An 11437-nucleotide genomic window follows, 5' to 3' on the forward strand; every position below is an offset into this window, starting at 1 on the left:
ATCTTAAACCCACTCGCTTATACTTAAGGTCCACCAAAGTAGGTGGGTTAAAAATAGCCTCTTGTTCTCTCCCCTTCCAGGTGATTGGCAACCCCTTTCCATTCCAAATGAGAGAGAAAATCAAAGCTCAGCTGTGAACCCCTTCCAGAGGCTTGTTGGAGCCGCGCACACACCCCTGACAGACACAACAGGGATTAATGAGCCGTGACCAGAAGTTAGATTTTTCTGTCATGTGCTCCCATCCGTTTTCAATAAACAGAACAACATAAACTCCATTGCCTGCTCTGCACGGCTTCCACCGAGCGGGCTGCTCCTGGCACCATGAGCGTTGGGCTGAGTTGTGATTCTGAACAACTGACAAATGTTTTTACGAGCCCCTTTGGTCAGCTACTCTGGTGACTGGCTCTGCTCCCCCAGACCCACTTCTCTGCCTCTCTTCAATACGGGCCTCTCAGTGCTTGGCCAGGGGAAACCGTCAAGTGTAATATCACATTTACAACTAAATGGCTTCAATTCATTGTCACCGGTGTAAAAATGCCAAAATGCCCACTGTTTTCCCTTTAAGCCACGCTGTGCGCTCTTTTGCAGAAGGCTGTCTCCTGCAAGTTCTGGATTTGGGGCCAAGGCACAGAGAGAACTTAAGTAGCAGATGGTGGGAACCAGGTACGGTGGCGGGGCGACACCTGACATCATGGCACTCATCCTCTGTTTGGATGAAGCTGTATTTTGTGTCCGTGTGATACCTATTCTATTCTTACCCCAAATACTGCTTACCAGAACTTGCTTTTGTCCGCATTCACCAAAAAATTGCGTTGCTCAAAAAAGGAGATGTCCGTGTTGTAAAAATGACTATGAGTTCAGCGTGTAGTTCTTTCTTTTTCTTTTTGGTTTTGCAGAACACGCTAGGATGTATGTGGGGCATTTTCTTCTTTATTCCCCAAGATAGTTGCTGAGAAAGACTGGCTGCCTTAAACCCAAGTGACCACAGGATGTCACCAGTGTTCCATGAAAATTCCACTGAAAGGGCATTTACCTGGTAATGCAAAACTTGTTTCTTAAAGAAGAAAGGTCAGAGCACACACGTGTGGTCACACCTACAATTTCAAATAAAATCTGGGTCTGCAGAGGCAGCCTTGGCTTCATCACGTGAAATCAAAGCCAATCTGAACCTCGCCTGTCCTTGAAGAAGATGTGCCGCCTACTAGTACACCAGTAAACTTAACAGCCCAGAGCTGCTATTTAATTGTCCCTGAAGAGAAGTCACCCTGAGGTGGAGTTAATAACCAATACCAGATCTTTTTCCCCCCCTCACTTTAATTTTCTTTGAAAGCTTCCTGCTCAAGCAATGTGGTGACCAGTAGCTAATGGAATTCTGTGTTGCTCAGATACCTTCCTTGGACTGGAATGTTTAGCAAATCCCCAAAGAAAGGTCCAAAAGAACCCGGAAGAGACAAACTTCAAAAGGAACCTGAATAGAATCTAAACTTACCAAGGGAAGAAATTTCAACATGGAAATTAGTTAAATAATGAACCCGATCCTCTCTTGCACTGAGGCAGGAGGGACACAGCTCTGGTGCCAGGGGCAGTTATGGACACGGTGTTAGCTGAGAGGTGGACACAGCGGGAGACCCAGGGTCCATCGGTCACTGAAAACGAGAAAGCAAAGTGAGGGACTCTACGGAAGACATACAGGTGATGGGATGGGAGGAGTCAAGCCAGCAGGAGACCAAGGCACCTCCTCAGCTTCCTTCCTGGCGGGAAGGACCCTGGTTCAAGAAGATTCCTATTGGTTTATGTTATAAAGCTTCACTGAGTTGAGTCAACAAGTGTGTCATCCTCGCTGGTTTCACGGGCGTCATCCTCACCGTTGTTTGATTGTAACCGCCTACAGTCTTAGGGGGTCTGTTCTCTTCGGAGAAGCGGTCAGAAAACCCACACCACTTCATCCTAGGGTTGGTCCATCAGGAGTCTGGATGGAGTGTGTCTCCCAGTCTTTCACTTGTGCACCCGTGTGTACAGATCCGAACTGCTGTGATTTGTGAAAACTTAATGCAGGCAATGCTTTTATTGGCACGGAGGCTGCTATGGGCGGAGTGTGTCCCCCTGCCCGCCCTGCTCCCAAATTCATACGTTCAATTTCTAACTCCCAGGGCTGCAGACTGTGACTGTGTTTGGAGACGGGGTCTTTCGGGAGGTAATTAGGTTAGGATGAGGTCACTAGGTGGGCCCTAGTCCAATAGGGCTGGTGTGCTTACAAGGAGAGGTTAGGACGTAGACGGGCACAGGGAGAAGACCCCGTGAAGACACAGGGAGAAGACAGGAGAAACAGCTCTGCCCACACCTGGTCTCGGACTCCCAGCCTCCAGATCTGTGAGGACATGCATTTCTGTGGTTTAATCCACCCTAGTCTGTGGTCATTTGTCATGGCAGCTGTAGCAAACCAATACAGGGGCTAAAATATCTCAGCTTGGCAACATTAGTTGTGTAATTCTGATCACAGTGTCGTCGGTTAAACGCAGCTGCTACCGTAATCACAATGGCCCGCACCAGCTGAGAACTTGGTGAGTGCTGGGTGGTTTACCAAAGGGATTACACGCGTCAATCGTGTAATCACCACAGCAGCCGTCGGAGGCTGTCATCCCCACTTTTCAGATGAGAACACTGAGGTGAGGAGTCCTGCCCCGTGGGGCTCCGGGGCCCACACACCACCTCTACAAAAGGAGCTCCAGCTTGCAAAGCATGGGGAGGAAGGGTCCCAGAAAGGGGGCTTGGGAGTAGGGAGGTTGTGGTGTTTTCTTCATAGTCCTGTCTTTGATCCACGAATTTCCAACAGACCATTTTAACCTTGTGTGGGGAGTTTTGAATAGGATACACCTGCCCCAGGGAGTGCGTGGGTTACCCAGAGTCAAGCTGGATGCCCATTCTTTTAATCACAGAGTCACCTTCGTCCCCTTTTAGGGCACACTCACATCCACAGGTGGTACCTTCCAAATTACCTAACCCCACCAGTTCCCGTGAATTGCACTGAAAGGCCAGGCTGACAGGAGTGACGGGGCACAGGTGACGTTTAGTGAGTGGGGTCGGACCCTGGGGCGCAGACTCAGATGCCGGCGAATCCAGGATTCACGTGGAATCAGAGCGTTGTGGAGCCCGATGGGCCCCATAAGCCCTCGGGTCCCTTTAATTGAATTCATGGCTCTGTTACAGCGTGGACTCTGGGTGCTGTTAAGGCCTCCACCTCCCCAGACACAAGCTTCCCCGCTGGGCCCTTGGGCTCCGTCTACACGGCAGATTCTTAGTGCCCCCGGAAGGGCCGTGAGCCCCTCCTTCAGCTGCGTGGAAGCTGGGCCTGCAACTTGCCTGGGTTTGCACAGCGAGTGGCTGGATCAGTCCAGAGGCTGGCTTGTCTCGTGGTCAGTGCCTCGTGCAAATATCTGGATTTATTTTTAAAAAGAAAAGAAAGATAAGCTGATAAGTAATTGCTCTCACCACGGAGGAATTTGCTGCCTAAGAAGGGATTCACCGTGGAGGCTCCTTTAAATAGGAAGCTCCCTTGGTCCTGGAAATAGATTAGCTTTACAGAAATTCAGTGTACAAGCCTTTATAACGCACCTATTTTGTAAATCGACAGGGGCACCCAGGGACTCAGCACACACCAAGTGGGTTCAATAATCACCCCCGAGAGGGTAGCTGAGGGAGGGGTCACGGGCACCTGGGGAAGGGCTGTGCTCCACGGCTCCTGAATTTGAGGGGAGCTGTGCTGAGCGCCCCAGGTGCATCACGCCGCAAATCTTACCCCAGCCTGGGGAGCTGAGAACGAAGACTGTCTCCAATTCACAGGTTGGGAAACTGAGGCACGGAAAGAATAGGTAACTGGCGTGGGGTCGGGTCCCTCACGGACCCAAAGCACTATGAGCTTCAGAAGAAAACAGGGACATTAGCTTAACTCTGAACTTGGAATTAAAAAAATAAAAAACCGGCAGCTAGACGTTCACTGACTCAAAAATAGAGAACACATTGACCTTCTGCTTTTGAAATTGTTTAGTAACGGGAAGCTGGTTTCAGACTTGACTTGGCAGAGTTTGGAGGAAGACAGGCTTATTTTTAAAAGGCACTCGAGGTGTTTTCAAGGCAGCGCCATCAGTCTGACGTGGGAGGGAAGAGATGTGAAGGAGGTGTCTTTAAACATCTTATAACTAATTTGTGTAGAAAGTAAAATAGCAAGAGAATCCACATCGTTTTGATCATTGTAGAGTATTACCCCCTTTTCAAGGATGAGGAAAAATATTCAGGCCAGTGTTTGTTCAACTCAACCATTTAATTACGTGAATGTCTTTTTCAAAATATCCTACTAGGGTCTCAGCGGATACGTGTGAGTGCTCTGTGCCATGACTTCTGTATAATAATAATAAGTGAAAAGTAAACACAATTTGGTGCTTAAATAGCTCTCCTCTTTTCCTCGGCCATCCGGGCCTTCACTTCACTTAATTACTCTGTTCGCTGCTGCGGCTTCCCCCCTCTCCGTGATGCTTTGGGATGCTGGAGATGTCCCCTGTGCAAAGGCGTGGTCCGTGTGACACTGGACACTGGATCCTGAGGCTGAGGTGCAATCTTTCTGGACACATGCTTCCTCACTCCTGGGTGTGATAAGGGATTTGGTGAGCTGTTAGTGGCTTCTGCCTCTTCTAAGCGTCCCTGGTGTATTTCTCTCTGTGCTGGATTCACCCGCTTAGAGAAAGCAAACGATTTATAAAAATCGCACAGCACAGCGCAAGGTTCGGGTGCGCGGCTGGATGTGTTCTGCAGTTTGCCGCTGTGTTGGGGGTTCATTTCTGCAACTGAATATTGAAGCCTAGTAACTTGCTTGGGCTTCCGTGTTGTTTTCAATGCACCGACCAGCTACACTCACTAGGGCCTTCCTCTCTCCCTTCAGCTGTGTGTGTGTGTGTGTGTGTGTGTGTGTGTGTGTGTTTCCTCCCTGACCATCCCCTGGTAGAGAATCGTGGGGCTGGGGGCCGGGTAGAGGCCGAGGGGGCACAGGCCTACCTTTGATGCCCTTTCCAGCGTGGCGCTCTGACTAATTAAGAGAGACTGGGTCTCCCCTTCTCCAGAGATGGAGCCCATCGGTCCCTGGGTCCCCACCGGCCCACGGGCACCCAGCCTGCGTCCCGAGTGGATGACTTCTGGCTCACTGTGCCCTCCCAGCACTGGTGCCAGTGGCCGTGAATAACCTTGCTTTTGTGTGTATTTATTTTATTTTGAATTTCTCCACCCACAGACACCCACCGCCCACCCCTGCTCACCGGCCCCATGCGGTGATTTCTTGAAATGCTAGATTCTTTCTTCCTCTGTCCCCCCCCTCCAGTTCTGGAAGCGTTTTGTTTCTGCTGCTTTGTGAAGCCGGTGCTGAGTCCAGATCCTTGGGGCTTTAGAGTTGAATTAATTATTAAACAGGAAGGGAGCAGTGCTTTCAGCGGACGCCAACTAACTCTACCGCAACCTGGCACAGCTCTTCCCCACCCTTATGCTGTGGTTTGCTGAGGGCGACTGGCGATTTTTATTCTAGTTTTAATCAAGCATTTCTGTAAGTTTTCAGGCGGTTAAGATCTGGCAGCCAAGGGCTGGGGAGGGGTCAGTCCTCACCACCTTCTGAGCATTTTGGCCAAAACAATTTTCTTTCTTTTTAAATCAGAAGCACTTGCCCAGTTTGGAAATCAATCTGAAATCGCCCACTCCCAACTGTTCACCTTTCCTGAGAACAGGGTGGGCTTTTTCTCGAGATGCGTGTGTGTGTGTATAGATATACGTTCTGCTATACATACATCTACATATATAAGATGTGTTTATATTAGTTCCTATTTGTAGAGAATGTGCTTTTCAAACAAAAACCATCAAAACACTGACTTCGTTGCCACGTGATTGTTATAATCATTGCTTTAATTTAGGGGTAAGTTGATGGTCTCACACCCTGTATTTAAAAATAATAATAAAGACACCTGCAGAATTTCTCAATTTCCTGAGTCTAGGCATTGATACTTTTCAGAAACTCACAACTCGTCTGCGCGGCTGGCCTGCTTGGCCCCGGTGCCGGGCATGGGCGTCCTCGCGGAGCTACAGGAATGAGACGGTGGCAGTGTTTCCCAGAGAAACCCAAGCTCATATCAAAGGATCAATGTAATCGCCTGAAAGGGCCAGCTGCCCTCATGCCGGGCTCCCCATTTCTTTCCACGGGGCCTTTCCCAGTCTCAGACGACTGGCTTTCCGCAGGAAGCCTCATAGGAAGTATGCTCGGCTCCACTGAGCTTGGCTCCGTGGCCGGGCGGACAGCAGTGCAGGCTGCAGGGTCAGGGGCGCAGGTCTGTCTCTAGGTGCAGCTGGGTGCATAGGCAGGAGTATGAAGCATCCGCGGGAGGAAACGGAATAAAGATTTGGTTAAAAATCTCAATGTTCATGCATATAAATTTGGAACAGGGTTAAAAGCAGTGAGCCCAACACACACTCCTGCAGCCCTCCCAGGAACCTTGGGTCAGGGCTGCCTGGGCGAATGCCAGGACGTGAACCCTGCACGGCCAAACTCCCTCACGACGTGTCCGGGAAGCTTGCGCTGTGCATATCCTTCATAGTCTCAGAACTTTGTCAAAATGAAAGATGTCCTGTGAGCCTTGCTAGCCAATTATTATTTTGAAATGTTTCATTTCCCTTTAGGGATTAAACAAAAAAGGATTCTTGCTGACATTTCTTTATTCTTTTAAATATATAAAATGTTTTCCACAAGTATCTTGTCTACATCCTGACTGTATACTTTCCATCAGTCAATACATTTAACTACAATAAACCCATACATTTAATTACAATTACATGCAAAGGAGTGTGATCATTGGTTCCTTTGGAAAGGTTACTTAGAAAAAGCCAGATAAATGTATACTTCCACAAATTTAACTAAACTCAAAATTTCAACAACCTCTCCTTTATTTTCCCTGAATCGCCACCTTTTCCAATGACTGACCCGCTCTCACTGTAACACCCTCTGACTTCTGACCTCTGTGCTCTGGTGGATTCGGGGGCTCCCACCCCCACGGTGTCCTGTTTGGTCGTATTATTTAGGATCGTGTAATGGCCACATCGTAGTCACTATGCTTCTAAGCACAGTAAATAATTTAAAACCCAGATTAAAAATGACATATTCCTCATCAACCAATATTTGGAAAATATATGTACTAAAAGATCAACTTGTGTCCCATTTCGATCTTTGTGTCCCATTTTCTTTCTGGAAAATATATTATGAGCTGGGTTTCAAAGTAAGTGATAATATTTCTGGTCTTTGACTAAGCAAAGATCCTCGTCCTTTTTGTTTAAAAATGGGTGGACACAGGAAACACCCACGGAGAGTGTGCAGTACAAACATTTCAAAAATAGTTTATTTAAAATAACCTCCCAGGATCTAAAAACAAGTGGATACATGTATATGTATAACTGACTCACTTTGCTGTACGCCTGCAACTAACACAACATTGTAAATCAACTGCGCTCCAATAAAAAGTTTTAAAAAGCAATCAATCAATAAAATAAGAAAAAAAAACCTCCCAGGAGCTGGCCTGAGTCTTCTGGTTTAGCTGTTACAGCGCACTTGAAAAGAACTTGTACTTCGTTGGACCGTCAAAGTAGCCAATCGACACTGTCAACAAACAAGAAAACAAAGAAAGAAGGAATGCAGAGAATATTAAAGACGTGCATGGCTTTTCCAACACCTTTGATTTCCCCAGCTTTAAGGAGAACTCCGAGAATACCATGTGTCCCAACCTACAGTTTCCTGAAGTCTCTCTCCCTTGACCTCCAGAAAGAAAGTTAGGAAATGTGTGTTTCTGTCAGATTTGTGTCAAATATGTTCCAAAAGAAAAATGAGGCATTCCCATTATTATGAGGACCGTTTACTGGACAAGCTGTCACCCTGCCTTCCTTGCTATTCTGAGCTGGTGGCATGGCCGCTGTGCTGCGTGAAAGGCCGGATTCCGGGCAGAGTCCAGCCTCCTGCCCTGACGCCGGTGGTCTCTGCAGGTGTATGGGCCGCAGCCCTAGGCAAGGCTGTCCCCGCCTTCCCCAAAGGTCTCGGAGAGCCCTTCTGCAGCCCAGATGGTTCCAATTTGAGGCCTCCACTCAGTGCTGGGACTGGATTGAGTTTCTTCCCTGAAACCAACAAGACCTGCTTCAGCATTTTGCTTGGATTAAAATATTTGTCCCTTTTTTCACAGGGCAGAAGGAGGACTCCTGAAGCCTCCGAAGGAAGGAAATCATTACAGGGCCCTACAGAAGTAGGTCATGTGCTACAGCTGCTCGTAGTTTAAGAGGAAGAAACATCGGCCCTCAGACCTGGAGCGCGACTCTTTCCAAATGCTTGTGAGCAGCCCAAGGAAAACATCCTTCCGAGGCTTATCTAATAACCAGCATCTGTAATCGTCTCAATGTGCGCTCAGGGGTCCTCGGAGTTTGCACCTACTTCCCCGGGCCGCCGAGATGCTGAAACAGAAAACAGCAACGGTTAACGAAGGGGATTTAATAGTTTGTGTTAAAGCTGATAGGGCCCATTAGGGGCTGTCATTTTTGTAAACAACGAAGACACGTTACCCTCTCCTTGGGTGTGAAGTTGCTCCGCGCCGGACCCGCAAACATTCGGTAACGGTCTGTAGAACACGCCGCAAAGACAATTAAGGCACCCCTTGAAAAAGTCTGTTTTCCTCACATATTTGGTTTCTCGCTAAGTAAACTCATAAAGATCATACACGTGGAAGCATATGCTTACATTATAAAAAATAACAGGAGTGCATTTCATTAGCAAAAATCAAAGACCAGACATCCTTATAAGTGTTTGGGGTTCCTATAAGCTTGGGAAATATCAGAAGTGATTAGTTAAGTAAAGAGCACAGCTCCTGTTCTTCAGTTCATATTACAATAATAGAACGGCCACTATTTTACGGTGCTCTAGGGTACACAGGATTAACAGCTTACGACGCCATTGAAGGCAGAGTGACAACCTTTGAAAGCTGTAAATAAAAAAGTTTCCATACCATCTATTTACTGCAGGAATAGAATATTCTGCTTGCTGGGATTCAGATTTTGTTTTTTGGACTTTAGTTTTGCATCGCAGCGTGCACCAGGCAGGGACAAGATCTGAAGAGCTGTACCCTTTTCGAGACTAACCGGATGCACTTGAGAAATGAAATCTACTGGACTCTCTGACTTTGTAAGCGGAATTTGCTCGCTTTCTGTCCCTTTTCTTTTAAAGACAAATGACTCTTTTGGATAGGTTTTAGGTTTAGCTGCACCTGACTAACATTTCCTTCTGTGCACAGAGGGAAAGGTTTGGGGGTGAGGGGAGGTCCAGATTCAAATTATTCTCGTTGTTCACAGAGCCTCGAAAGCCCCCCAGTGATGCATTTTGAGAAGTAGCCTCGGGCAGAACTTGCTATCAATGAAGGCCAGGAACAAAAAAACATTTAAAAGCAGATTACAAATCCCTCCTAACAAAGCAAAATCAAATCACTGATCAATAAGTGCAGCTGGGTTTAAATTGTTTCCTTAAAAAGGCTTTAAAAACTTTTCTGAATGAGAGGCTGGAGGCTGAACCTTTTATGCTTTGGCGCAAGCTCCTTCTGGAAAAGTCTTTCCCAGCTCTTTCCAGCGAGGCCTCTCTTGGGATGGGCTGGAGCTGCTCTCTTTCTGCTTAACTCGGGCCCTGTGGCTGGAAAGGCTGGCAACGGGGTATCCAAGAAAGGAAAGATGTTCTTTGATGTATGTCAGGCGCTCCAAGATATTTTAGCTGCTCATCCCAAGAGCATAGCTGGATTCCCCGTGGTCATCTAGGAACACTTCGTGAAATGCCCAAACTGGGTGGCTATTATTGCTATAAAATCAACTTGGAACCTAAAGAAAATTTTCAACAAAAAAGGCCTCAGGGGCTTCCCTGGTGGCGCAGTGGTTAAGAATCCGCCTGCCAGTGCAGGGGACATGGGTTCGAGCCCCCGCCCGGGAAGATCCCACGTGCCGCGAAGCGGCTGGGCCCGTGAGCCATGGCCGCTGAGCCTGTGCGTCCGGAGCCTGTGCTCTGCAACGGGAGAGGCCACAGCAGTGAGAGGCCTGCGCACTGCAAAAAAAAAACAAGGGGAGAGAGAAAAACAAGAAAACCAATGAGCAAGTGGAGTTCAATTTAGTCACATGTGTTCCAAATGGCACAGAAATAAGCAGAAAAGAGTAGTTCTGGTACTTTTTTTTTTTAATGATTTCATTATCGCCAGACAAGAATTGAAACATTGTCCAGATGCTATTGGAAAGATAGAAACATGAGATTAAATTTTAAAAATAATAATAGTATCACAAATGGTTTCTTGCCCCTGTAAACAGGCGACGTATGCGATCTTTGAAGTTAGGTCGATTTGCAAATCAGTTTATAAAAATGGAAGGTTGCGATTAGGTAGCAACGTTCACTCTTGGCCTGGCCCTCTGGTTCTCTCTGTGGACATCACTCGGCTGGGGAGGATGGTCATTTTAGCAGAATAAGTGGGGTAACCAGACGGTGGGAGGCTCTGCTCATACACCCCTTGCCAGGCTGAGTGGTGGTGGAGGAAGTTGCTGCCCGGCAGGGCCCCTCAGACGTCCCGTGTCACACAAACAAGTGTGAGTCGCCGGTGGGGACATCCCGTCCCAAGAACCAGTGCTTGGACTGCAGATGTGCTCCTTCTCAGCATCCTACTTGACTCAAAGGACTCCCTCCTTTCTCCACGGCTCCCCCTTTCCATAATATTCACCTTGAAGCAATGCACCCACAATATTGCAAAGCCCTGCCCTGCCTCGTGTGAAGAAAACTCTTCCTTCTCTGAGGTTCCTGTATTGCTTGTGTGGAAATGATTTACTGCCTAGAAAACGGAGGCGTTATCTCTCTACTGCCGTGGGTGCGTCATCTTTCTAAGAAGATGTTAAGCTTCCTGAAGGTGAGGCTTGCAGTCTCTGGAAGCCTGCTCAGGGCTGCGATGGCCCAATTGCTCAGTAAAAATCGGTCTATTACTGGATGGTTGGTAACGAAGCTGAAAATAGATGCAAAATGAACATGCCTCAATAGATGCTCAGTGAGGTTAAACTCTCATCCGGGGACTCAAAGCCTGCTCAGTGATGGGACTTTCGCAAGTACCCCTTGAAGCAGCCTCTCTCTACGGAGTGATGGGAGCCAAGTCAGCATCCCTTTCACAGAAATCCTCTGAGAGTGTGAATTTCAATCCGTCCCGGGTTTCCAGGAGAGGCTTCCAGCCACGCAGCCATTTCACTCTGTTGAGCTAAGACCTTCCATTATCTGGTAAAAGGAGTCACACTCTCGTTTTCCTGCAAGTACCTGAGTTGTTACCCAGAACGGACCGTTCTCATCTCCTGGTGGCGTGACAGTTCCAGGGCT

General features: G+C 47.8%; 1 long non-coding RNA gene across 1 annotated transcript; it reads left to right on the forward strand.

Moving 5' to 3' along the window:
* The first annotated feature begins 585 nt into the window (after positions 1-585).
* Positions 586-8774, forward strand: LOC113631961 (uncharacterized). The gene is made up of 2 exons (XR_003437598.1): positions 586-663; positions 8250-8774. It is a non-coding gene; the product is annotated as an uncharacterized LOC113631961 (long non-coding RNA).
* The last annotated feature ends 2663 nt before the right edge of the window (positions 8775-11437 follow it).

The sequence above is a fragment of the Aethalodelphis obliquidens genome, unplaced genomic scaffold (genome assembly GCF_003676395.1).
Source record: "Aethalodelphis obliquidens isolate GAN/ISIS:26980383/991018 unplaced genomic scaffold, ASM367639v1 scaffold35, whole genome shotgun sequence".
Classification (NCBI taxonomy): Eukaryota; Metazoa; Chordata; class Mammalia; order Artiodactyla; family Delphinidae; genus Aethalodelphis; species Aethalodelphis obliquidens.